Below are 27,164 nucleotides of genomic sequence, written 5' to 3'. Positions count from 1 at the left end.
CTGCCTCCACAAAAGCTTTCAAAAATTGCACTAATTCGCCTCTAAATTAATAAATGTTATGAATTTATGTAATATCAAAGGTCAACGTGCACTTTCCTCCTATTTCTTTTTTTAATGGGTTTAAAACCATGTGCTGGTAATAGCCAAAAAAATCTGTATTTGAGCATACTACCTTTAGCCTGTGGTAAGATAAAGATGCTTCTAGGCACCTCTCAGGACTCCACTATACAGTAATAGCCATTCGGTAACACAAAAACTGATGGCAGAGTAAAATCTCCCTTCAGTATTTTTACATGAGCTCTTGATTTGAATTTCCTTAAGGAGAGGAGGTGTCTCATGCCACAAGTGGCCCACAGCTTCAGGTAAGCATTTGTCCTTCTAACAGCAGTTTCACAACAACCATCTCTGCCAAAAACTATGTTCCTCTGTGACACTAAAATTAAAACCTACCTTGACATAAATACAAATAACTGCTTCTATTGCCCTTAGTCCATTTTACACATGCCAACTCACAGATAATGTTCTAGAAATCACAGAAAAATTTAGGTTGGAAGGAAAGTTGCTAGCCCAGCTTGCTGATCAAAGCAGGTCTAATTTTAAAGTTACTATAACGTATCTTTATTTTATAATAAAGTTACCAGAGACCTTAAGGCAAATAAAGCATGTGCTTACACCCATGCTTTTCATTTCTCACACAAAACCATGAAGTGAGATGTTTTCATTGGCAGTAATTCCTATGGAAATTTATAAGGGCTGGGGAAAGGGCTTATATACTTCTCCATCCCTTCTCAATCCAAAATACTCCCCGATGACAGCTGTGGGTTCTGACTTGAAGCCTTCTCAGGCTCCAGTCAATACTAAAGGGTTGAAATTATGCTCATGGATGCACCACTGACTTAGGGTGCTTTAGCCTTGGTTGTGCCAGATGATACAACTTGGTTTCTTGGCTGAAAATGCTAGAAACCAGTCCAGAGGACAGAGAGCCCCAAATGCTTGATTTTACCTTTACCCTTTGGCTCCTGGCAAAATGATGCAAAGAAGTAAATTAACAGAATAAGGTCTTCGAGTTGTTTCTTTGAAACCAGTTGGCAGTGAGAACCTTACAAATTAAATGATACTCACATTCAGGAATGCCATGATCAAGATAGAATTAAACCCAGGAACTATTTACAAGAAGAGGAATAGCTTCAGAGAGGCATCCAAGGGAATGCCCTCTCAAGGAAGAGAGGCTTAAAGAGTATATATTCTTTAGGAGGGGAAGTGCAGCTGCAAGCTTTTCCTACCCTGATAATAAATGCAGTATTAAAACATCAAACGTTTTTCCAAAACTACATTTAATATTTATTTAAAAAGTGGGTAAAGCCCAGTTTAGTTCTCTATAGTTTAATGATATTGAGAGGAACAGAAAATTGGAATGGCTGTAAAACACTCACCAGATGACTGTAAAGGTCAGAACAGTACATTTCACTATCAGTTTTCATGGGTCTTACGTAACCCATCTGAAATTCTACTCTCAAAGCAAGAAGACTACAATGGTGTTTTATAAAGTGTTCCTCCTCCCCCTCTCCGACAGTTACTAGAAGAGCAAGGAAGAAACCTGACTTCCATGGAATTGACTCATTAAATGAAGCTTTTTAAGAGTCAGCAAAAGGGTATTCACCTATTACAGCTCTTCACTTCAAAAAAATGCAACCTCCTGGGTATGGCAGCTGCACTGTTTCTCAAAAACCTCCCTCTGCACTCACAGGGATCATCACTGCTAAGTCCATCTCACACATTTTATAAGCCTTCATTCAAAGCAAACATTAGGAAGCAGTAATTTTTTATAGCCATCTGTTTCCTACTATCCACATTACATTTCTCTATGTAACATGAATTTACCTTTCTGAATGAGAAAGACTGAAGTTTTCATTAGTCAAACAGCCTACCTCACTCACAATTACCGAGCAAAATAGAATCAGCAACTAGTTTTGTACCGCAGATGTACTTGGGAAGAGAAAACAGATGCACTAATTATCTCTAGCAGATCCCCTGTGAGTTTCCTATAGGACACTTCCATTCTCTATCTCATGCCCGTAAAGCAGAAGCAATGCGATATCCCTACAGGGAGTTTGTTCTCTGCAGTTAGTCACGAAGGAGAAAAATGTAGATAACAGCTCTTTTCATCACTATTCAAATCTGAAAAAGATCCTAATACTGAATTTATTGCAGCAATTTACAGTATTTTTGTATTTTTACACACAACTTCCTAGTGAGATACTCAAATTGTGGTAAGACAAAAATTTAATTCAGTAGGCCTGGGTTTGCACTGTGTGGACTACTAAAAACTACAGATCATACTGAGGTAAGCATTAGGCCTTACCATGCTGCAATTTCTTTCTTTTTTAGTATGCTAAAGATTCGAATAGAAAAGAAACCTCATTAATCTACATATGTATAGATGGTACACAATAAACCTACTGTTAAACCAAAGGTAATAATTTTGCTAGAATCATACAGAAGCAAAAGTCCAGCTGAAAAAAAGAGTAATTTTGATATATAGCCATGTGACTCAGTGATCTTAAAAGTTTAATATGGGGAAGAAATGCTAACTCAGAACATATTTAGCCTATTCCACATTATCAGCAAGGTTGGCCATCTCTTGGTGTTCTAACTAGAGGTGCGTAGAACAAAACATGCTGCTTCACCAAAGTGAGGGTTTAGTTTTAAAGCAGATAACTAAACCCATATATATGATCATTAGAAAGACAGAACTCTGCTAATACGAGGCAATTCAGACCACATTTCAAAGCAACTGCTTCAGGATAAATCTAGTTATAAATATTGCTGAAAAGAAAGATATACAACAGCATGAAAACCCTTGTAAACATTCTAGAAGAAATACATGTTCAGGTGAAGCAAAATAAATTGAACTGCGTGGAACTCACTTTAAGAGCATCAGACTCTGCCCTGCCCCCCCCCCCCCCCCTTCCTTTTTTTTTTATTTCCTAGCTGCAAATTTTTTTAAAAAAAGACAGCCTTCAGATGCATACTGGCAGCTCTGCTTTGGACAAGAAGCACTTCATTGTTTTGTCAACCTCTTAACTAAGATATTAACATAAACAAATGGCAAATCTTCAGTTACTAAACTTCTACTTCCACTCACCTCATCAGCAATAGCAGAACTGCCTACTCTTCCTAGAAAACACAGTTTTCTGCTGTTTATGTTTTTCTTTTTTCCCCCTGGAATGGGGAACACCCAGGACTCTTGACCTGAACAACCTTGACCTTTGCCAGTAGGGTCTTTATGAAAGACCTGAAATCATATTGTCAGGCTCATTCCCTGACCCTCCACCAGTACAAATCCAACCCAGCCTTATCAGACCTGCAGATTGCCAGTGTCTCAACCTAGTATTTCATAGGCTTCCAGCAGATTTACCAGAAATACCATGCATTTCATGAGGCAATGACACTGATGAACAAGGAGCATCTGGACAGTGGTCTTGGTCACATGGTGTAGTTTTAGATGGTCCTGTGAGAAGCAGGGAGTTGGACTCTATGATCCTCATAGGTCCCTTCCAACTTGAGATAGTCTATGATTCTATGAAGAGCTTGCTTTTTAGTATGAAAAAAGAAAACTGTTTGTATGATTTCTGCATGTTTGAGAAAAGTGGCAATCTTTCACCTCAATGCACCTCTCAGTCAAAGCCTAGACACATGCCAAGTTGTTTTGCTTGCCTCAGTGAAAAAAAAATCCAGCAAGGTGAGCAGCCTCACAGGCGTGCTGAAGCACAGGCTGGACAAGGTTGCCCGCCACCCTTCTGAGGCACACCATTGCAGAAGAATTAATTACAGCACAGAAGAGCTGTAGAAGCACTAAATGCAATGTGAATAGTGAGCAGACCAAGATAATGTTTACAGTTACATACCCATTAAGACGACACAGATACTCCAAGAAGCAGACCTGTTGGAAGAAGGGTTCGCCAGAGTCAAGAAGACGCTCAATATGAGTTATGCATCTTGCTCAACTTTATTAGTTTCTAACACTACTTATATAGAACCGATACACATGCGTATTCGTAAAGCAGAAATATAATCGGTTAGTAGTCTCTGAACGCGCGTGGTTCTCACACCCCTAATTATCATGACTAAAATAAGCATTCTATCCATGTAGCTAATTGTGTTGCTGTGCTTCAGCCTTGTAGTTTGTTACTCCCTATTTTCCCATACCTATCTTTCTTGGCCCTGCACCTGCTTTCCCAGCAGCTGTAGCTTGTTACAGCCACGGCCTGTTGGCACAACATAATTACTTGGTCTCAGGATTCAAGAACAGCTCAAGGCTACCTTTCTTGTTAACTTCAGCACAGCAACTTCAGTACAATTCTGATTACAGGCCTATTCTAATACCAGGCCTGGATTGTGCAGATCTTCAGAGATTCTAAGGCCATGCTTCTGCAGCCATTCTTCTACACAGACAATCCAAAACAACATCAGCTATCACCCATTGAATAATTACAAAATGTATTAAGTCTTCAATCCTGTGATTAAGTAATACTGCCTTTGCAGCCCCTCCCCCCTTAAGGCCTCTAATGGACAGATGCAAAGAAGCAATCTTTGACCTATTTTTTGCTTACATTTTCCAGGAATTCACTGTGAGGCACCTCACAAAAATTGAGTATTTCAGTTCAAAGTGCATCAAAGTCATAAGGAAACGGGGAGCTGTTTTACCTGACAAACACAGCAACCTATTCTGTTATGCACACAAGTACTAAGTACAGCATTACTTCATCTGTTGTCTGGTTTTTTCAGACCCAATTCCAGTGTCAACTGCAACGTGTTTTTCCCCAGTGGCAATCCCAACAGGCAAATGCAAGGTGCTTTCTCTTCCATGGGTTGCAGTGCTGGGTTTTTGCTGACTGCCACCAGTCCTGTCAGTGTTTAGTGAAAAGGGAAGTAATTCAGAAAGACTTTAATGAAGGGACCAGTAGTAAAGCTTTGCCTGGAGAGGACCTCACTGTAGGAACTGCCCTGACCAGGACTATAACAAACGTGTATTTCAGAAAGGAAGAGAGGCTATTTTGTAGGGCTGCACAACGGAAGTCTACTGTATTGGGCCATAAAGAGGAGACTTGTGTCTACCTCTACACCAAGAAAACAGCAAAAAGGAACAGAGACTCCTCCATTTATCATCTGCCTTCCCTATTTCTTCTACTCCAATTGTATTCTTTCTTTCTGTATTAAGTGGGCTAAGTTTCACCAACATGAAGTTAGCTATAAGAACATTAGCTCTTCTTAGTTTATTTTACTATGTTAATCCATTGTTTTCTGGCATGCCTGATTTCTTTTGCTCTGCCCACAAGAGCTTGTGTCATTCTTTGGTTTATTTTAAATTTTCTGTAAATCTAGACAAGAATTAAAAAGTAAGAAATAATACAGATTACTCTAAATCTCCATTCAATCATTTCTGTTCAGTGATGTGCCTGCAATCCCTCAGCATATTCTAACTTAAGCATTCTAGCTTGAAATACATTTCTCACCAGTTTTTTAAGCTGCTGGTACCATTGCACAGAATGATACAAAGAATGCATTAGCCCGTAACAGGAAAAAGTTTAGGAAGAAAATTATTCATACATAGATAACTGGCTGGGGACAGTCAGAATATACCTAACCATAAGTTCTCAGTACCATATGCAAACACCTCAACTCAAGAACAGTAGTGAGGCAGCCAACAACACAGCAGCTGAGGAAAAGAAGTAGAAGAGGTATTTAACAAAGAGGAAAGTTCACATAAGCAGCAGTTGATTTTGTTCGGTATGCAACAATGTCCAGGACATTCTATGCTCACCAAGGGCAGCCACTAGAGCTTTGAGAAAAAACGATCAGAACTACAACTCCCTGCCAGGATCAAGGACTTCCATGAAGCAGAAGAGAAGTAGAAAGGTGTTCTGCCAGTTTGGATCACTCCAGGCACATGCTGTGCCAACAAACACGTAGTCATCTGTTGAGGAGAGTCCTGTGTCATATCTCTAAGGATGGTTCTGCTGAAAACACTACAAGGGAACCATTACTAGTAAATAAGAAACTAGCAAATAAAAAACCAAAGAGCCACTGGTGTTGAAAAAATATGTTCTAAAAGGTACATGGCTTGTGACTATTTTCACAAAGAAGGACCATGATTGCTGCATTTTGTAGAACAAAAGATCACAGCCAGTGTTGGTATGAACTAATTATTCTGACAAATGCTAAAAGTGCTATATTTGAGGCCCCAAATACCCTTCCCAGACAAAAGTTTTTTCTTCAGGCCTCTACATTTGTGGATATTTCAATAGACCTGCTCTGTTTCACATGCACAAGCAGTACATAAAGTAAAATAGAGACTTAATCTGCCTTCTCTGGAAAAGGGGGACCTCTGTTAGCCAGATATTTATTATTTTTTTAAAAGCATGAAATAATTGTATTTTATCCCAAAGAAAAAAGCTTTAAGGGATTTACAATATAGGCCTGGTGATTTGCAAGCAGAAAACTAACAAGTGTCAGGAGCAATTGTATTTGAAGATGACTGAAAAGAGGTCTTCATCTAAAGGAAGTTACTAAAATGTTATTTTATTTATTTGATAGAATCATTTAGGTTGGAAAAGGCCATTGGGATCATCAGGTCCAGCCATTAACCCAGGGCTGCCAAGTTCATCACTAAACCATGTCCCTAAACACCTTATCTATGTGGTTTTTTAAACATCTCCAGGGATGGTGATTCCACCACCTCCTTGGGCAGCCTGTTCCAGTGCTTCACCACCCTTTCAGTGAAGAATTTTTTTTCTAAATATCCAATCTAAACTTCCCCTGGTGTAACTTTAGGCCATTTCTTCTTGTCCTGTCACTTTTTCATCTGGGAGAAAAAACCTACTCCCACCTGTTTAAAACCTTCTTTCAGGTAGTTGTAGAGAACAGTAAGTTCCCCTCTGAGCCTCCTTTTCTCCAGGCTAAACAACTCTAGTTTCCCCAGCTGCTCCTCATAAGACTTGTGCTCCAGCCCCTTCCCCAGCTTTGTTGCCCTTCTCTGGACATGCTCCAGCACCTCTACATCCCTCCTGCAATGAGGGGCCCAAAACTGAACCACAGGATTCAAGGTGCAGCCTCACCAGTGCCAAGTACGCATAACCGCGCGCTGGCTGGGCCCAATCCCCTGGTTGTCCTGCACGTGCTGTGAATGGCGCTCAGGATGAGCTGCTCCATAATCTTGCCTGGCAACAAGGCCAGGCTGACAGGACTGCAGTTTTCTGGATCCTCCTTCCTGCCCTTCTTGTAGATGAGCGTCATGCTGGCTAACCACCAGTCTTCTGGGTCCTCCCCAGTTGGCCAGGGCTGCTGATAAATGATGGAGAGTGGCTTGGCAATTTCATGCTAAAAGCTTGGTTACAACTTGCAAGAACAGGCTAACATGCTGTTTTAACTTTAACTTAATCTGACATAAACCATGATAGGCCTTAGACTTTTTTTTTTCCAGCAGCCCAACACACCAAAAAATCAGCTGAATCAGCTTTTCAACATTTGGGGAAAAAAATAAAATGGCATTTCTCAATGAAAAAGAAAGTTTACAGAACGTTTTATTTCCCACACACATGCACACGTAATTCTAGTTCTAATATTTCCTAATAGAGTTGTTAATGAATGGATAGTTGCTTATTTAAAAGCATGATCAGAGAGTCCAGCTCATTATGACTGCATAAATCTCAATTATAACACTTAATCTTCTTGTATAAATACCAGTCATATTTCTCCCATAAGAACTTTTTTCTTAAGCACTTGAAATTGTATTATAAATGAGAAGCATAAAAATGTGATACAAAATGCAAAACATTATTAGGAAGTGACTGGAGAACAGTTGCTTTGCGCTGTATCTTATACCTTCAAAATGGAAAACTGAAGCAGAGAAAGACTGGCTCATAATATAAGTTAATGAATATATAAAAAGGCTGCAATTAAATAAGCAGATCTGTTGCTTTATAAAACTTCCCTTCTGTATTATAGACTTCCTTTTTACCTGATTTTGCTCAGTCCAATTCTTCTGAACAGTTATTGACAGCAATAGCCAGAAATACCACAGGTTTTCCTGCAGAAAATCCTACTGATACCAACTGCTAAATCCAGTGGTGCATGTCAATTTGATGACTCACATCTCTTTTATCATTTTAATCTCCTTTCCTTTCATGTTAAGGACCTGAAGTTTTACAGTTTCATCACAGTCTGCTCCTTTGCCTTCTCTTATATACTAAGACTAAGTAGGACAAGTAGGAAAAGCGCACACCGGCTGTCACTAGCAGCATTTGTGCTGTTGTGATAGTAGACTTTAACAATTTACAATTCTTCTAGAACTTAAACAAAAGGAAGAGAGACATGAACAACTCTCAGTAATGCCACTCTGCTTGCCACAGAGTAGTAAGGTTTAAGAAGGAAGTATCCTCTTTCCTCTTGCTTCCTTCCCTACAATGCTAAAGTCTATAGAAATTAGAGGAATAGCCACATTCCCATTTTAAGCTGTGCGTTAAACAGAACAAAAATAGACATTCAAATCTAAGACTTAAATGCTTGATATTTAGGAGTTTAGTTTCCTGCTCAAACAGAATGACTATACTTACTTGTGGCCATGATTAAGGCTGCTCTGTCATTTATGTTATTTAAGGTTACTATACCAGTTGGTTTTACCATTAGTCATTTAAAGGTCAGCCCAGTATATCTTGTCCTGTGTTTTGGTAGAAACTGAAACTCAACTTGGATAGATAAAATAAATTTCTATTATATATTTCCATTAAATATCTACAGCTGCCTCAGACTTAGACTAGCTTTGGATACTTAAAACACAGGCGTATGAACTCCAGCATACAGGTTGGCCTCTAAAACATCGTCTTCTCCAAAAAAAACCCAAAAAATTCCTAGAAATGATTGTACTTCTCTCAAGACTAGTAGTGCTAAATCAACTAATATGCAGTTACAGTTTAAGAGATGGTGGGATCTAAAAATTTAAGTCATGCTGGTTGATATTCTTTGACATTTGTGGACTTACACCCACAAATGTGCAAGCGTACAGTTGAAACACAGACCCACTTCTCATTCATCCAAATAAACGTGAGAGGGGAAAATGCATACATGATATACTTGCATATGGTATGCGTTTTCCAAAATCAAACCAAAGCTAGTTGCTCTAGGCACTCTGACATTTATGAATATAGCATACTTCCTACTGTAAGTCCTTAACTCAATGGTCTACATCACAGTCATGTACAGTAACCAGGTCATCAGTGAACTTGATAAGTAAGAGCAGCATTTCTTCACATTAAATTGGGGGGTTTGTTTTTGTAAGATTATTTACAATACAATTAGCTTCTGATAGTCAAATTAATTCCAGTTTTGTTTTTTACTATGTTAGAATGAAAAACAACTTCAACTCTGAAAATGTCAGGTAATTGTCAAGCTATATTTAACTACCATGTTTCACTTATGAAGAAACATCATTTGAATAAACAGATGGTGTTGCTATGGGGTTGCCATCATTAGTAGAAGCTGTAGAAGCACACGTTTGACTGAAAGTGGCAGATACAAAGGACAAGAAAACAGTATGTAATATTGGGCATTTCCAGAAGCAAACCCATGGTTATACTAAATCTCAGTTTATTTCATTCCTCCACTCAATAACATAGTTCTACTGTCAGGATTGCTTAAATTCCTGAGAACTAAATAAGAACTGAATCTTGCTAGCCAATTCTCAATTAATTTCAGGAGTATTTGTATTCCTAGGTCCTTTACTCCCTTCCCTGAAATCCCTAGGAAAGTGAATGCACAACTTTTGTCTACTTCATCAAATCATTTATGTGGCTGGGAATCTATTGAAAATAGATTGTCATGCTACTTCAGGAACACGAACACCAGTAGCCAGCTAATGCATTTAGTCAGTATAATTTAAATGCTATTTAAACAGCTAGTGTGGAACTAAAAAAAAACGCTATGAAAATAGAGTATCCAAAGAAATGCAAATAGAAGGACTGTAAAGATGTTTATGATTCATGTCATTACTTGTATTAGGAGTTCAACTTTATTAAAAAACACACTAGGAGAGAGGCACCGTTTTATTTCCAAGAACTGCTTTAAAACTGCAACAGCTAGGAATTTTCCAAAATACAACAGAATTTTCATCTGCTTAAGCACTCAAACAGATAATATTTAAGATTCAAAATTAGTACCAAGAGGGAATGAAAAGGTAATCATGGACAATATTTCATCAGATGGTTATATAAGTTAATCATAATTCAGGAATGCTGAACCTAATTTTGATGCTATACTTGTGGATTACTTTGAGATTTAAGAAGTGATTGTTTAGATTTCATTTTGACTTTACTCATCTTTAACTCATGTACCTGCAGAAAAATAATGACCATAACCAATCAGTTCAGTAACACTTGAAAGAGCATTTCCGCAAAACTAATTCTGATATGCCGAAAGGACTGTGATTATTACTTACTTCAGAATTTCTCAGTGTACTAACACAAGGATGGACCTGCAGGAAAAGTCTTAAGCTCCTATGAAAACCTTACCACAAACATGCAGCTGCACAACAAAATCTAGCAAAGTCAGATCCATTGCTAGGAAAGATTAAAATACGGCAAACAGGAAAATCCTCTAACTGACATAATGGCATCATCATAGTTCAGTGTCAGAATCTTAGGGAACCCCGAGACAAATTATAGCATTTTATGTACAATCATCACCAAGACAATGGGAGTACAGAATTATTGAGCAAAATGAGGGCACAGAAGAAAAACTGTAACATGTTAAACTGAACAAAAAACAGACCATAAAAATATTGACAGAAACCATCTTCCAAGTGTAACATAGTAAAATAAGATGTGAAAGATCATGTGTTACATTGGACAGAGGTAAATTTGCTTTGTTAACAAATGTATGTAGTAAGGAAACTTATCTACCTTCCTACGGACACCGCACAAACCACTCTTCAAAAACAAATTCTGAGACTTTTTTGCTGTGGTGACAAGCCTAGTTTTGATCTAGACCAGAAGTTTCTATGCTTTACAACCAATAAAGTTTCTTTCTGTGTTTACTAAACATCTGGCACTAATGCCAAAGCAGATTAGATGTTTTTGTTTCACTACCCAGTTTCATAACTTTTGGAACAGCCATTTCCACTTTCAAGGGTATTCCTTACTAAGGTATAACTGTTAGATTCACATACACATACTGTTAACCTGATGTGGAAGGTGTCACAACAAAACTGCAAGTAAAAAACAAGTAAAAAGGACTTGGCTCAGTTCTTATATATATGTAAGAACTTATACATAGTTCTTATGTATATGATATGTATGTGTGTGTATATATATATACACATATATATATGTATAAAAATAGCCTTACACTTCTAAAGTCCCCAGATGGAATGAATCCCTAAAACAAGTTGCTGGCCAAATTAATTTCTGTATCTTCTTTCATGTTGTTTTGTAGAATTATGAACACCCCCCCATGCCCTCCTTCCTTCAAGGTGAGATCTAACTGCATTTTATTTGCATTACATCCGGAAGTGATCATAAAGCTTTTATAATTTAATGATAATGAAAGGAATGCAAGCATACACAGCTGCATGTTAGTAGAACCTTCTTGCCAGATACAAAGCCAGTATTCTCTATGCAGAAGTACTATTATAGCATCTTTTCAAGCCATAGTTATTACAACGGAGACTAAATGCAGTCCTTAATTTCAATTATATCATTGTGTCTAGCATGCAGATACCTTTCCATCACACTCTAGATCATTACCACTAACCAGAAATCAGCACCTATGACATTTTATCCAAAAAAATAAGTACATAAACAGCTTCAGTCTACCTGCAAAAACAAAGTCATCCAGGAAATTATAAATAATTTTAATTACATTTTAGATCTGTAATAATGAATTGTAAATAGCAAGTTATTGTAATGGTTATAAATGACCTCAGAGCATTCAGCCAGGAGTTGGTTTGTGAACAGTTTTTATAATTCTTTCAGCAATGAAAGAAGCAGCACCCTAGAAAAAGAAGCTTAACTTCAGAAGCCAAGTTAATGAATGCATACAAATTGAGATTCCTCCCCACTCCTCTCAGAGGCAACACTTCCTGCTCTCACAATTTTATCATGACTCTCACTATTTTTAGTGGTTTTCTTAGAGTCTCTGCTGCTGGAATCACGCCTGAGTGTCTTAGCATTAATTTTAAAAGAAAAGATTATCACTCCTCTGCATCCTGAGAAAAGCTTAAAAGTGTGAAACCAGTGCAGCCTACAGGCTAAAAAACTAGAAAGAATACAAGAAATTCAGGGTGGGTTTGGTTTTGTTTTAAAAAAAAACCTCATGATTTCTAAGCTGATGTCTTGAGTGGCAGGAGCTAGATGATGCATCGACTGCTTATAGCTGACCGTCCACTGGAATCTCTCCAGAACTGATGTAATAAGGCACATCAGCAGTTTTACATGGAAAACATAGGCAACGTCACTTTCCCTGCTCTTCCTATGCAGTAGATATTGTTACTTTTTAGAGTGCTAATCCAGCTTTTCTTAATTTTAGAGAGAACACGACCTTTTGAACTGAGTATTATTTTGTGCACAAACTGTTTTTGGTTTACAACAATATAATTCTGTTTTTCTTCTCTGAAAATGCTAACTCTTCTACAGCTAGGAGCATCTTGTGTTAAGAAGATAAAACTAAGAGTTATGCTACCTGCAAGGTGTAAACACATGTAAAGAAGGCTGTAACACCAGGTTTCCTTAGGGGAAAGATGAAGCTTTTACATTTGCCTTAACAGAGCTACTTGCTTTTAACTATACATTCAGATGGAATTTGAAAGAAAGTTACAAGACATTGTTTGTTTTTATATGATTAAACGGCTTTTTAAAAAAACTGCCACTAGATGGTGCAACAGCTTAAACAATTAATAAACCAGCACCCGTGCCTCTTCCCTGCCCCCAACAAAGTAAGCTCAGCAACAGCAGGAGACAACACCCAATTGGGAAGCAAACTTACCTTCTAGAATTTGTATTTGTCAAAATACCAGTCAAAAGACATAATAATTCACCTCCTTCTTTGGCATTTCTTTTAAACAGGAGGGAACAACAGTTGCTCATCTGAGGAAAACCAAACAGTAGTGAAATCACTATGACTATGGTGCTGTGACTGAGAGCTACAGGAGGAAGGAAGTGACCAGTGACTGCAGATCAGGGTAGACAGAATGCTGTTCTTGGGATTGAGAGACACAAATTCAGCTCCCTCTTCTGCTGGACAGTCTAAGACAGAAAACCCAAAAGAAAGTCTCAACCTCATAGCACCACAGTTCTCATCTGGAAGTAAAAAATATGGAGCTGGTTTTTAGTACTTGCAACTTCAGACAGATGCTGAAAGGACAAATACATTTTAAAATTATGCCATATTCCAGAACTGTTAAGTATTTTAGTATATGTGTGAGAGGCACATGACAGCTTTGGCATTCACTTTGCGTTGGCCTAGGGTACTCAAAACAGATGCATTTTGATTAAAGTGAGCTATGATGACTTTCAGAAGTCTTTTACCTGCTACCGCAGAAGATCAGACCCAGTTACTCAGGAAACGCTTCTACTGTGCTCTTAGCAATTCTTTTAGTGCCTACTATGCCATCTTCTGAAGCAAGCCTTGTGGGTCGAATGTTTTACTATCCAGTTAAAATGGTTAGTTATGCCTGGTGGTCAAGTATGGTTGGATTTTTGTTATAGTAATTTTGTGTAAACATTTATCAAGAGTGCCAGGAACCATTTCTTACAAATAAAGTTAAACTGATAAATAAAACAAAATGTCTTCTCCAGTTCTAGATGCATAGCATAGGAAGTTCTGAGCTTACTTTGTTCACAACCAGCAGAACTAGAAGCCTAAAGTGTATGTTATTCCAAAATACATTTTTTAATGATCATCAGTAAGCAGATTATAACCAAAGTTATGACTAAAGTATGTTTAAGGCTATAAGAAAAAGGAAAGTGTTGGGTAGGTAACATCAGAAGTCATGTAGACAAGGTAAATTTTCTATCAGCTAGTAGATATCAGACTATTTAATTAATCAGGTATGTGAGATAACACAGAGAAAGCACACACCTTCATTTCACAGGGAAGAAACCTCCACCCAGTCATAGCATTTTTTTTGTTCATGTGGAGGTTAGCCGAGTAACACATATGCCGATGAAACAGACCAGGAACTGCTACAGGAACTATGAGAAATCCCCTACAGTACAAGCAACTGACAGGAAGAACACCTGGTTAGAAAAGAGGTTTGAAAAAGAAAGGAGATTGTGACTAATACATTAACTAAGACCCGAAAACCAAGATAACTGAGGAGACTTCCCACTCCAGATGCCTCATGAGATAAAATTCCTCAAGGAGATGACAGGACCTCCCCTAAGATAAGCTAAAATTTTGGAGGAAGTATCATCAGGGTGCTCACATTGGACGGAAGAGCTTCAAGCCTGTGGCTTTCACTACAAGAAAGATCACTTCTTGGATATACACAATACATGTAGCCAGTAAACCTTTTACTGCTCTGAGCACATTTATGCTGCTTTAAAAGTAAAGAAATTAAAAATTAAAAATCAATCATCAAATCTGTCACTTTCTGCCAGACAGTCAAAGGGGTATGGAACTCACAACCTCAGAAAGGATTTATCAGAAATTAAACTGCCCAAAAGGGATAGAAAGCGTGCCCTTTCACCTCCCAGACTGCACTAAAGAAGTGTGTAATAAATATGTCAAAATATAAACAACAGACATGAATATAGCTGCAAAGAGATAGAATCAAATTCCAACAATAATCCAGTAGCTTATTATTCAGTGGGTAAAATGAGTAAAAATAATTCAGCTACACTCAATTCCTTTTTCAAACACAACATAAATTCTTTATACAATGGAGTAATGCAGCTATATAGTTACTAAATTGCTTTACTGTATAAAGTTCAGAAATAGTGATGTAGCCTCTTACAGTTGGTACTATTTCCACAGGAAGTAGAAGAGACTCTCCTTTTCATTTAAGGATGAGCAAAAAAAACATACAAGTAAATACAGAGGACATACCTACACTACAAGGCCTTTACTAGCATAGCAAGCGACCTATGTCACTGCTATAACACAAAGAATGGCCTATATCACTACATCAGAATAGCTGTTGGCCCACTCCTGTACTGAGAGGCAGTGTATCCTAAAATGAACTATTATGCCACATCCTTAGAGAACTGTAAGCAAAGCTGATCTAATCACCTATTTCTACGCTAGCAAAATTATGTTTACACTGGAGGGTTTGCTAAGATGGTGATTTTGCCAGGCCAAGCCTAAACTTAAGTTCACACAAATACAACTACTATGAGTAATGAAGTGCTACCTTTAATATCGTCATCCCAAAGTACTGCTAGGGAACCTCCCTAGCTCCATATACTTCACTTCCTCAAAGGTGGAGGATGAAGCTATTTCAGCAAGATCTGTCCTTCTCTTAACATCCTAAAACAGATGAGAACCCTGTTCTACTTACACCCTTTACTTTCCTAACAAAGCTCCTGCCACTTGGTTGGGCACAAGTCTATGTAGCCGAATGGGATCTACCCGAGGGTACTGAGGGAAGTGGCAGAGGGTCTCACCAAGCCACTCTCCCTCATTTATCAGCAGCCCTAGCTAACTGGGGAGGCCCCAGAAGATGGGAGGTTAGCCAATGTGACACCCATCTACAAGGAAGGTAGGAAGGAGGATCTGGGAAACTACAAGCCTGGGGAAGAACAGCTAGAAAGCTGCCTGGAGGAAGTGAACCTGGGGTGGCTGATTGACAGCCAGCTAAATGTGAGCCCAACATGTGCCTAGGTGGCCAAGAGGGCTAATGGCATCCTGGCTTGAATCAGAAATACCACGGCCAGCAGGACCAGGGAAGTGATTGTCCCCCTGTACCCAGCAGTGGTGAGGCCCCAACTCAAATACTGTGTTCAGTTTTGGGCCTCTCACTTCAGGAGAGATGTAGAGGTGCTGGAGCATGTCCAGAGAAGGGCAACAAAGAGCTGGGGAAGGGTCTTATGAGAAGCAGCTGGGGAAACTAGAGTTGTTTAGCCTGGAGAAAAGGAGGCTCAGAGGGGATCTTACTGTTCTCTACAACCACCTGAAAGAAGGTTTTAAACAGGTGGGAGTAGGTTTTTTCTCCCAGATGAAAAAGTGACAGGACAAGAAGAAATGGCCTAAAGTTACACCAGGGGAAGTTTAGATTGGATATTTAGAAAAAAAATTCTTCACTGAAAGGGTGGTGAAGCACTGGAACAGGCTGCCCAAGAAGGTGGTGGAATCACCATCCCTGGAGATGTTTAAAAAACCACATAGATAAGGTGTTTAGGGACATGGTTTAGTGATGAACTTGGCAGCCCTGGGTTAATGGCTGGACCTGATGATCCCAATGGCCTTTTCCAACCTAAATGATTCTAGGATTCTATGTTTTCATTATGAAATTATACTGAAGGTTATTTGTAATGACAGGTAATACATATTGTGCAAAAAACCAGTATAACAATATTTTAATGTGCGCCCCCAATTACTTGTTCCAGGTACCAAGAACTATGTTCTATAATAGAGACTACAAGGGGTTCTGAAGGAGACAGAGAATTTGAAAGCCTGTATTGTATATCTAGCATTCTGATTAAGTTCATAGGTCCTAGTCAGGGAAGATACTACTGCACATTTTTCAGCAGATATCTTACATTTGCAAACCTGATCCCTCTGGATAGCCGAGAATATTCATGAGCCAAAGTGCCAATCTAAATGAGGAAGATTATCTTTATGATTAAGGCTCAGGTACTCACGTGGTACCTCACTGTGTAGAGGAGATTACAATAGTGAAAAACACTTAACTTCAGAAAAGCCCTGAGAGACATGGAAGATCAGTTCCACAACAGCAGTATAAAAATGAAGTATCAAAAAATTAAATGACATTGCTTTTCACTATGGGAAAGTCTGCCACTAAACATGAAATTTAATCTTCCTCTCCAAAGTCCCAGGCTAGCACTCTGAAGGTCCTTGTTTTCCCTGAGGCAGAAAGTGTCTTTTCCTTTTGCTTACTTTATTCTCTTTATTGTTAGAGAGAGTAATAGCATTAGAAGAATACCAAAATATATGCATAGATTGTACCCAAGCTGCACATATTCTCAAAATATGAGCTTCTAGATTAGCACTCTGTGAAATCCATAGGATACCTAATTGAAAGATGGCATGACCAAAATTTATGGCAGTCATTAATCAGATTAGAGCAAGGTCAGACAAGATAATTATAAAAGGAAATCTGAAAAGCATTTTCACTGTTAACTGAAAAATATACAACTTTTAGAGTGCTGTAAGTTCAGACTTTAGCCCAGTATATGTGCGCATTTGTGTTCATCTGGTCATAAATATGGACTTGTAACTGCTATCTAAATAGACATCAGAAGAGACAATTGAAAGGCTTACCTTCTCTCTATCTCTCACACACACACTTTCCCCCCGCCCCCTCTTTTTCATGCGAAAGTTTTCTATTTTCTAGTAAAAAGCACCACAAAATATAAGAAAAGATGGAAAGAACTAAAGGAAAGTATAATCTGTCTTAAAAATAACTTAATTTTTGTTATTCTAATATCTTTAGAAGAGAGATATAGGCATGAACTGATGAGCTCATATGAAAGAAGGCATTTCTAGTGTATTTCTTTCCAGAGTTCAATTAAATACTTGTGAGAGAAAGCACATGGAATGCAGAGCAGAAACAGCATGTCATCCCTGCCCCTCCCCTCCAAAAAAGGCTTACATGACTGACTTCTAGGTCACTGAAATAATCTGATACAGATAAGTGAATATATGAAGAATAATATCTGCAGCTGCTGACTGGCTTCTTCAAGCAGAAATCTTGACTCCTTTTTTGGTATGACTGCCATCATTAGAGTCATCCTTTCCACTGCTAGCACAGATAAACGTTTAACACAGAACAAGCAGACCTACCCTCCCTTTAACCAAAAGGTGAGTGGGTTTATTTCATCCACATAAGTGCTATGCCAAAAGCCATGGCATTCTTTAAGAAAAAGACATCAAGTTACTCTGGCATTACTAAGCAGGCACTTGTACAAGAACATTGTATTCACATATTTCAAAAACTTGTTCTGTAGTAATTTATGATTCTGCAAGGTGACAAAAACTAATTAACTTTGCCTACTCATCTCATAGAATGAATTGGAAATCTGCAACAGAAAATACACCTGGTTTTGCTTGAACCACATGTATACAGCCAACAATAGTTTTTAACTTTAAAAGACAGTCAGATTACTTTGTGATTTGATTCAAAAACGGTCTGCACAAAGCAAATAAATCCACCCAGAACCTGTAATGTTTGAGAAGAGTTTTGACACAAAGTGGTTCTTCCTTTCCAACCAGCAGTACTGGTCTTGTTGATTATTTTAGTCAGGGATTATTTACATTCCCCCTTTAAGAAAATAACTTCCTTTTCCTTTTGTTTCCAGTAGAATAACTAAATAACTAAAACTCAGAAATGACCCCACACTATAAGGAAGCTAGAGTCCTATGTCTCAGTAGGATAGAGATTTGGAGAAATAGGAGTGCATGTATACAGAACACAAAGTCATAGCTAGCTGAGGGAGAGTATTCAAGGATATACACCGAGAACACAAAAGTTAACAGGCAATGCATAACTGCAGCATTAGAGACAGTGTCTAGTTCAAATATTCATCGAGAGACAGAACAGGATTTTTTTACTATGGATGAAAGTTCTCTCTCATAATACTTGTGTACTGATGCAACTCAACAAGCTGTTGGAAATCCCTTACAGGCTACAAAAGAACATATGGAATAACTAGATTACACTTATATTAACTAATAAGACACGTACAGCTTTTTCACCATAGAAGAGTACAATACTATCAACTATCACATCTGACACTGCTCAGAAGAGGTATATTATCTTTATGTTAAGTATATTTATATGTACCCAATACAAAATTATTTAATTGAAGTTCAGAATTAGCAACTGGCAGAATGTCTCACACATTATTTGAATCACCTGCTGGAAACAATAGAAGAATTTAAACTACAGTTGAACTCTTCACCTACAATTGAAGAACAGCGCTAGTCAAGGGAACATAGCCAGTTCCCTGAGCTATAAATTAACCTCAGTTTAGTTAGAAATAGGAGCTGACAGCAAAACAGTATTAGAGGCAGATCCTGCAATATATCCTGCATTTGCCACATCCCCAAACTTAACTGGTGGACAGAAGCTCTTGATGATACAGCTAGGAAGTTGGAAATGCTACATCTGCTTCAAATGGGTGTCTCATTTAGCCCCACTATTTAGCCCTTTCACTTTGTGTTAAGAGTTGCAGAGATACCCACCAGCGCTAGAACTCTGCATTTTTTCATGGAACTTGAAGCTGAAAGGAAAAGCAAACACCACTAAGATGACTCAAAAATACACAGAAATTGCTTGTTAACAAGTATGACATGCTTCATAAAAGCATACTTTCTTGGGGGATTTGAAAACAAAAAATACTTTTTTTTTTTTTTGAGGGGGGGCACGACAGATTTGCATCCTCTCCTCAGCTTTATTCACTTTGCACTAAAAATACTAGAGAAACAGTTGTAAAGTGGGACACGTGCACTTTCCAAGTATTATTTGTATCTACAATTGTAACTTGGTACTCAATCTAAAAGTCTTTTGACCACATTTTCAAACATGTGCAAAAAAATTAGTAGCAAACAGAAAACTGACGGCATACAGATAATCCCAAATTCATCATTAACGGAAGCTCCAAACAAAACTGGAAGCCAAAGGGCTGGACAAGCACTTTATGCCGATTCCCTTATGAAGGAAGGAAAGCAAAATGGACTTCTGGCAGCCTTGAAAAGAAAATTTCTTGCTCAGTCTTACTGAGAAAACTATAGATTTCTAATTCTAGTATTTGTTGTGGGTTATTTTAGTACCTTGTTTCAAAAAATAACCCATTTTTATAACCCCGCATGCAGCTCAGCACACCTGTTATGGAGGTAATCACCAATATCTGCTCATCTGTTCACATGCAGACGTTGCCTTCCTCTCATGTCTCTTCTCTAATTAACGCCTCTCCAGATCTTAATTTCTGAATGTACATCACAAGAATTTTGAAGCTTACAATTCTGACTATACCAGAAAAAGTGTTCAGGCCCACAGAGTCCGAGTAGAATCACTACATTTATGCACAAAGTCCAACAAGTCTACCCACCCAAAAATCAGCTGTTAAGATTCTCACTGACGGAGCATACATAGCTGTGGGTTTTCCAGCCCTACTCTACCTCATCTACATACCCATCAAATCAAAGGCCTCATCAAATATTAAGCACACAGATTCCTCTCCCTACTAGGAAATTCAGGACAACCCTAACTGTGATTTACTGGTAGCCAAGGTGTTCTCTTGTTTCTATGCCTACGGAGGCACCTTCACTCCCTCAAAAAACACACACCCCAAAAAGATAAAAATACCAGAAAAAAACAAACCCAACCAACTAAACAAAAAAAAAAAAAATCAGGAAGGAAAATATGCTTTAGCCCCTGAATTCCAGTGCTATAATCTTCATATGCTATATTTACGTGTTCCTTCAAAAGACAAGAGTCACTAATACCTAACGAAAAACCTCATGCCTGAGGCTGTTACTGACAGACTAGAAGTTAAAGAAGAGAGCGTGCAGTCCTGCTGATCTTTTCTTTTCGCAGGTGAGACACACTCGCTCACTGGTTTAAAAATTTTTTAAAATTCACCAAATCATTCTCAATAAGTAAGCATGAGCTTAACTGAGATCACAGAAATTTTTTTGAAAGCTGTACTTGGACATTTTTACTACCTGGTTCCTGACAAGATATTTTTCATTAAGCATATCTTGAATAAGCAAGTTAGTCAGTGCTGCTCCTAAAGCAAAAAGTTTAGAGAATGGCATTTTAGTCTAGCTTGCAGTCTTTTTATCAAATCCAATGGTAAAATATTAGCACTGAAGTTTAACTCACAAGGCAGGGAACACACACACATAACACATCAAAATAAATTCCTTTAAAATTCTTTTCAGAGATTACACTGCCGAACTGCACTGCAATCACAAAGACTGTGCATGTGTTTCAACAACAAAAAAAGCAGTCTAACTTACATATAGTTGTATACCGCAAGCAAACGCTGATGAAGTGTCTGTATTTTCCACAGAAACTGTGTGAAGGGGAAGACGGAAAAGACTACAGAGCTGGAAGAATACTGCGAGCTCACTAAGTCAAGGTGTATTCCCTTCTAAAAAGCTCAATTCTTCTGTTGTATCTTGCCCGTGCTCTCTTGGTGTTTTTCTGCATTCACGAATGCCAGGTTTTCCTGATTACCGCTAGCCTAGCAATTGAATGCCATCTCCTCTATGAAAGAGCACAGGGTTCTTAAGTGTCATTAGCAAGTGACAGATTCAAAACTAATAAAACATAACATCCCATAACATGCTCTGCTATGAAACTCTGCACACAAGCCTGGCCATTTTCTCTGGTCCATTCCCTCACACACACCTGGCATTCACAACTCTAGAAACAGTATAAATATGGCAACCACAAAGGAGAAAGTGTATCCACCTAACGTTCTCTACAATTCTGAGGTGACACACATATCAAAAACATCAATTTCTTAAGGCCTAGAGGCATGCACCATCATTTTCTAGCTAAAAACTATTAATTCAGGCACACAAAACCTTTCCCAAACCCTGTGTGTGGTTTTGCTGCATTTTTTACCTTGGACATTGTCAAGCGTTAGCTTTAGCATCACATTAAATCACTTCTGATACTTCAAAAACACAGGAGTCAGCTGTCACTGACTGCTAAAAACCTGTACTATTTTAGTTCATGTTAGAGTCAACTATGTATTTTCAACATGCTTCAAGCAGAAGATAATGAAGTAATGGCAAAATGTCCAAGATACAAAGAAAATAGTTCATATCCTCCTGTGTGTTTTTCCTCCTTGGTGAAGTAAGTTTAGTCTGTGATGCATTTTTTATTCAGATGAACACAACCACAAACACATTTACTCATCCAATTTTCTGCTACGTGCTAAATATTCATGCTAGTAAGTACAAATATGCCCATCAAGTCTCAGCAGTAAAACCATGACAGTGTAATTGATACCGTAAGTCTGACTAGAAATTCTAACACCCTTACAAGAACAGTATTAAGGTGTATTTAAAAAAAAAACCACCAAACAACAAACCATGAAACTATTGCCTACAGATACCCTCCATTTCCTCTTGTCCATTAGCTTTAGCAATAATGGCTAACACTGTGTGTCAGCAGCAGTCAGACAATGCTATCAGTCTTTTCGCAATTCTGTCCTGCAGTGGCATGGCAGAGGGCACCATGCCAGAGCATCAGTCAGTACTTAAAAATCAGTACTAGGATCTCACCATTTGTAATGCAGAACACTGTAGCCCTTTTTGCTGTATTATTTTCAAGTAGTTTCTAGCAGATCATGAACCATAACCTTCCTGAAACAAAGGAACATTAGTACTCTTAAAGAACACATTGTTTCCATATGTAATCTATTGTTTGCTAAAATATACTCTTGCAAAGTGTGGTAGGTTTTTTTGTTGTTATTGTTTTTTGTAAATCTAACTGGGGAAGAGCGGGGGGGAAGGAACAGTTCAAACTTACCACCCAGCCTTTATTGCTTAAGAATTGCTTTAAGATTAATCAAACACACATTATGCAAACACTCTCATGTTTTCTGTGCTTACACACAGCAAAATCTTTCTACCCTAAACTTATAAGTTTATCCTAAAACAAATCTAGCCTAAACTATACATATATACCTCAGGAATTTGACAAAGGAAGCAGGGGGGTATGGTTTTAGTGACAATTCCAGCAGCTCTTCTCTGAAATAACCTGCAAAGTCTCATGTCAGTTTTGACTAAGAAAGTGGCCTTATAAGCTAGCTCAGTTAACTCATGTGAATTGATTTGTAACTGAAAATTATTTTTACAGTACCATCTCATTTTTCTGCAAGCTGCCTACTAACTAGACATGCAAATACCTTTTGGAATATACTTTCTTATTGCACAAGCTTAAAGACTTTGGCTCTATGATTTTCAGTTGCTGTGACACAGTCCAGAGATAAACTGATTAATTACTACTCCTGACAACAGTATAACTGTTTTAAATAGGTGGGTGAAATTATCTGGAAAACTGTTCATTGCTGGCATTAGAAAATATTAAAGTCATCTAAAAAGCAGCAGAAATGGCAAATCATTGAAAATCTCTGCCATTCAGGTATATGGACTATTCCAACAAGAGAAGTTAAGACACTGCACATATTTTAGCTAATGACTGAGCAAGCTAAAACTAAGAGGTTCAGGTATAAACTGCTGAAATTAATCTTGTTTGAAGTAAAACATAAACCAACTTCTCTGTTCTTCCCTCTCCCCTCTCCATCTGTCTTCAATAAAAAAAAATAAAAAAGTTCTTAAGTTCATGTACCTCAGTTCAGATTTATTGTCACTGCTTTATATATTGGACTCTAACATCATTGCTGCTGAACACAGAAGCAAAAAAGAATTAATTTAAGTTTGGAACTGAAAACAACATGAAGATGGGGCATGCCAGTGTCATATCTTACAAAGAATGAACTATTACTCTGCTCCTCACCCTTGAATTTGCAATTAAGGCATTTCCCATAGGCCTACAGTTTGGTACTCCTGCAGGGCTAACTACTGACCTAAATCAAGTGCCAAACCCATAAAGAATGGCATTTTCTTCTAAGCAGAAAATAAGTGTTAGAATATTAGAAACTCTTGGGGTTTATTTTAAATAAGCTTGCTAAGTAAAAATACATAAGCTATTATTTGATTTATGAGTCAGAAAACAGATAGCTAGCACTACCATAAACTACTTGTTCACATAAAAGTATCCTCAGTCATGCCTACCTACAGTCACTGACAACAAACACAACCTTCAGTCAGCAGTCATCAACATTTCAGTCTTTCAACAGTAAGTGGTTCTCAAAAAATGGTTTCACCTTTGGTCCCTTCTGTAGGAGCAGGACACACTAGCACATAATAAATGCCAGAAGAAAGATTAAATTGCTCTGTCTCATTAGCGCTAACTGTACAGAACCATTACACAATCGAGGCCCACGTATTCAGGCACCTCTCATTATTTTCAAGTGGAACACTCAAATACCTTAGTGGTTCTAAATCTTAGTCACTTACCTACAGTACAGAAAAATTGTCTTACTCTATTGCTATCTTTTCCCAGGAATTAGTTAACAGCAGTGTGGAACAATGTCCACAGAGAGAGAAACACTATCGAGACATGCTATGAACATGGAAGGAATGAAATAACAACCAGTAAAAACCTTAAGGATTTTCTCTGACACAAAACAAGTGCAGCTAACATTTCTTCTCACTTTGCATAAGTATAAGAGGAAGCAAAAATGTCAAGTGTATAGAAGATTTTTAAAGGGCAAAAAATAAGCAGCAAATAGATCACCTGAAATAAGGAAGTAGTAGTACAACAGTCCCCCACAACTGCTTTTTCCCCCAACTACAAAGCAATTTTGTATTTGACCATTGCCATGTAGCAGCATGTATCACAGAGAAGCCAGGCACTCAAACTTGGGTTTCTTTGCAGGATAGCAGCCAAAACAAGGACAGCACACGGCAGAAACCTCTGATGGAACTGAATAGCCCACAACGACAGTTCTAGAGTAAATAACACCTTTCCCCTGCTGATTCTTCTTGTGGCTTTGCTTATGTTGCATTTCACATGTGTGAAGGTAAGAAGTGCTCTGCATGAACGCTACCGGCTGAAGGAAAATGTACTGGACTCGCTAAACCCAGGACACACCTATTCAGCAGCTGGATAAACTCCCTGCCCAAAGTATTCTTATCCAGCTGGGGGACATTCAGAGGAAACCTGACGGATTTCTGGGCAGCCACAGGACGTGAAAGAAACATACTACATGACACAAAAGCTTTGGACAGAATCCGTATGTCAGCCTTCACTCTGTGAGTAGATAACATGATGCCAGACTACTTACAACCAAAACAAACTGCACAGAACATTGGTAAATCAACACAGCTCGACCACAGAAGAGAAATACCTAAAGTTCAGAATACTATCTAGACAGCTGCCAACAACACAGAAACAATGCTGACATCTTTTTAAAGTTTTTTGTTCAGATAAACACTCTTTCAGTAACAGTTCTATTTCAGAAAGTCCTTCATCTCTTAAGAAATAATCTTATCAATAGATTAGTTATCATGGGTTCTCCAGTGTGAGAAATGTACAAAATTAATTTCATTCTTTTGGGGTTTTTATTCCTATAGGCCTGAACTCCTCCGTCATCTATCTAAAAGAGTTTTGTTGGCCGTTTTGTTTATATTTCTCGTTCTGTATGAAGCAATCCTTCTCCAGAAACAATGAGGCATGAGCTAATGTATTTATTATCCCCAGTATCACTGTGTTTTCTTTGTGTTACATCCTTCAATTGAAATCAGGTTATTTTCTTCCCCCTAGGACACAGTCCAGTTTCCAGTGTTGGGCATCACAGTCAGAAACAGTGCCAGTTTTAAGGGCAGTTTAAAGGAAATTTTTTTAAACACCTTTACCAGCATCATCACACTTACGTGCCTGTCTCCAGCAATCTGCATAAGGTGAGTAATGCCTTATTGCCCTATTTTGCTGTATTATACAAAATGCGATTTAGGAAACTCCTTATACCTTATCAGCAGAGTTCAGCTCTTGAGTAAAACATCAGGAGCAACTAGCATCCTGCTGACTATATGTCAATTATGACTATCTGCTTAAGCTTTTTTCAAAGCCATTCTCACTGTTACTCCACACAGTCCAGCTATTTTGCCTCACATAAAAGCAAAGATTCTTCTCCCCTCCAGTAAGATTTCCACAGAGGTCCAGAAACAGCAGAGTAATGAGTCTGCAACTGTAAGGCGATTAGCATCAAGCAGTGCTCAGTTACAAAACAGAAACTGGTATGGATGCTACATAAATGATTGGGGTTTTATTTATTTATTTACTTACTTACTGTATGCCACCTTTTCATGTTCTTTTCAAATCATGTCCATGTAGCGTCAGACACAGAGGTATTGCATATAGTGCTTTCAAACTATTCATCACAAACCAGCAATGAAGCAGAACTCTAAAAGAAAATTTACATCCAACAGTTTCCTCAAAAATTGATTTAATCTGTAATTCATCATCAAAACAACCAAAGATTATGCTAGTGTGGATGTGGTATTAGTAGCTTGTAAAGATACAGGTTGACCTGTTACAGAGTACAGAATTGAGACACATAATGCAGTTGAAATTAAATGGAAAGAAAACTGCAGCTAAAGTCTGTAATTGGGCAGTTGTCAATTTCAAAAAGTAAAATCTGCCTATGTCCATGTTCATAATATTCAAGTTTTACAGATAAAGTGTACACATGTAATACATACATATTTGCATAAGGTTTATTATATTTATTTTGGAACCTCAAGACTTCCTTGTTCCTTCTCCCCCAGGAAAGCAAAATGTGCCAAAAACTCCATAGAAAAAGAGCACTGAACTTTTGATCTCTCTATATAAAGACATATAACTAAAAGGTTGTCATATTGTTTACCAAATGTTTGTAATTTTTAAACTATAAATCTTAAAATTATAAGCCAAGTATGATTCTATGATTTTGTAGAGAAGTATCACAATACCAGCACAGTCAGCAAAAAAAGATCTGAACAGCCAAGAATATGGAAATCTAATTTCTTGTCAGCATAGTTCAAAGGAACTATTGATTAAAAAAGAACAGTTCTTTTGGAAAATATCAATTTCTACTTGACACAAATAAGAAAATTCCCTATATGAGCACTATATGAAGTGAAATGCAGCTCTTCACAACAGAATACTGTATTTTAGTACTGTATTTAAGGTGTATACTTAACAACAAATTATGTATAGAGTATATTTAGGATCAATTTTGCTTAAGTAGTGAGAGTATCACTAATTTTGTTTAATTATACTTTATTACATAAGAAAAAAATTACAGGAAGATCAGAGTCCACCCTAAGTATTTTTATGTGTGAGCCTGCACAGTAATTTTACAGGC

This window comes from Falco peregrinus, chromosome 1 (genome assembly GCF_023634155.1).
Source record: "Falco peregrinus isolate bFalPer1 chromosome 1, bFalPer1.pri, whole genome shotgun sequence".
Classification (NCBI taxonomy): Eukaryota; Metazoa; Chordata; class Aves; order Falconiformes; family Falconidae; genus Falco; species Falco peregrinus.
Note: the sequence above shows the minus strand (reverse complement) of the source record.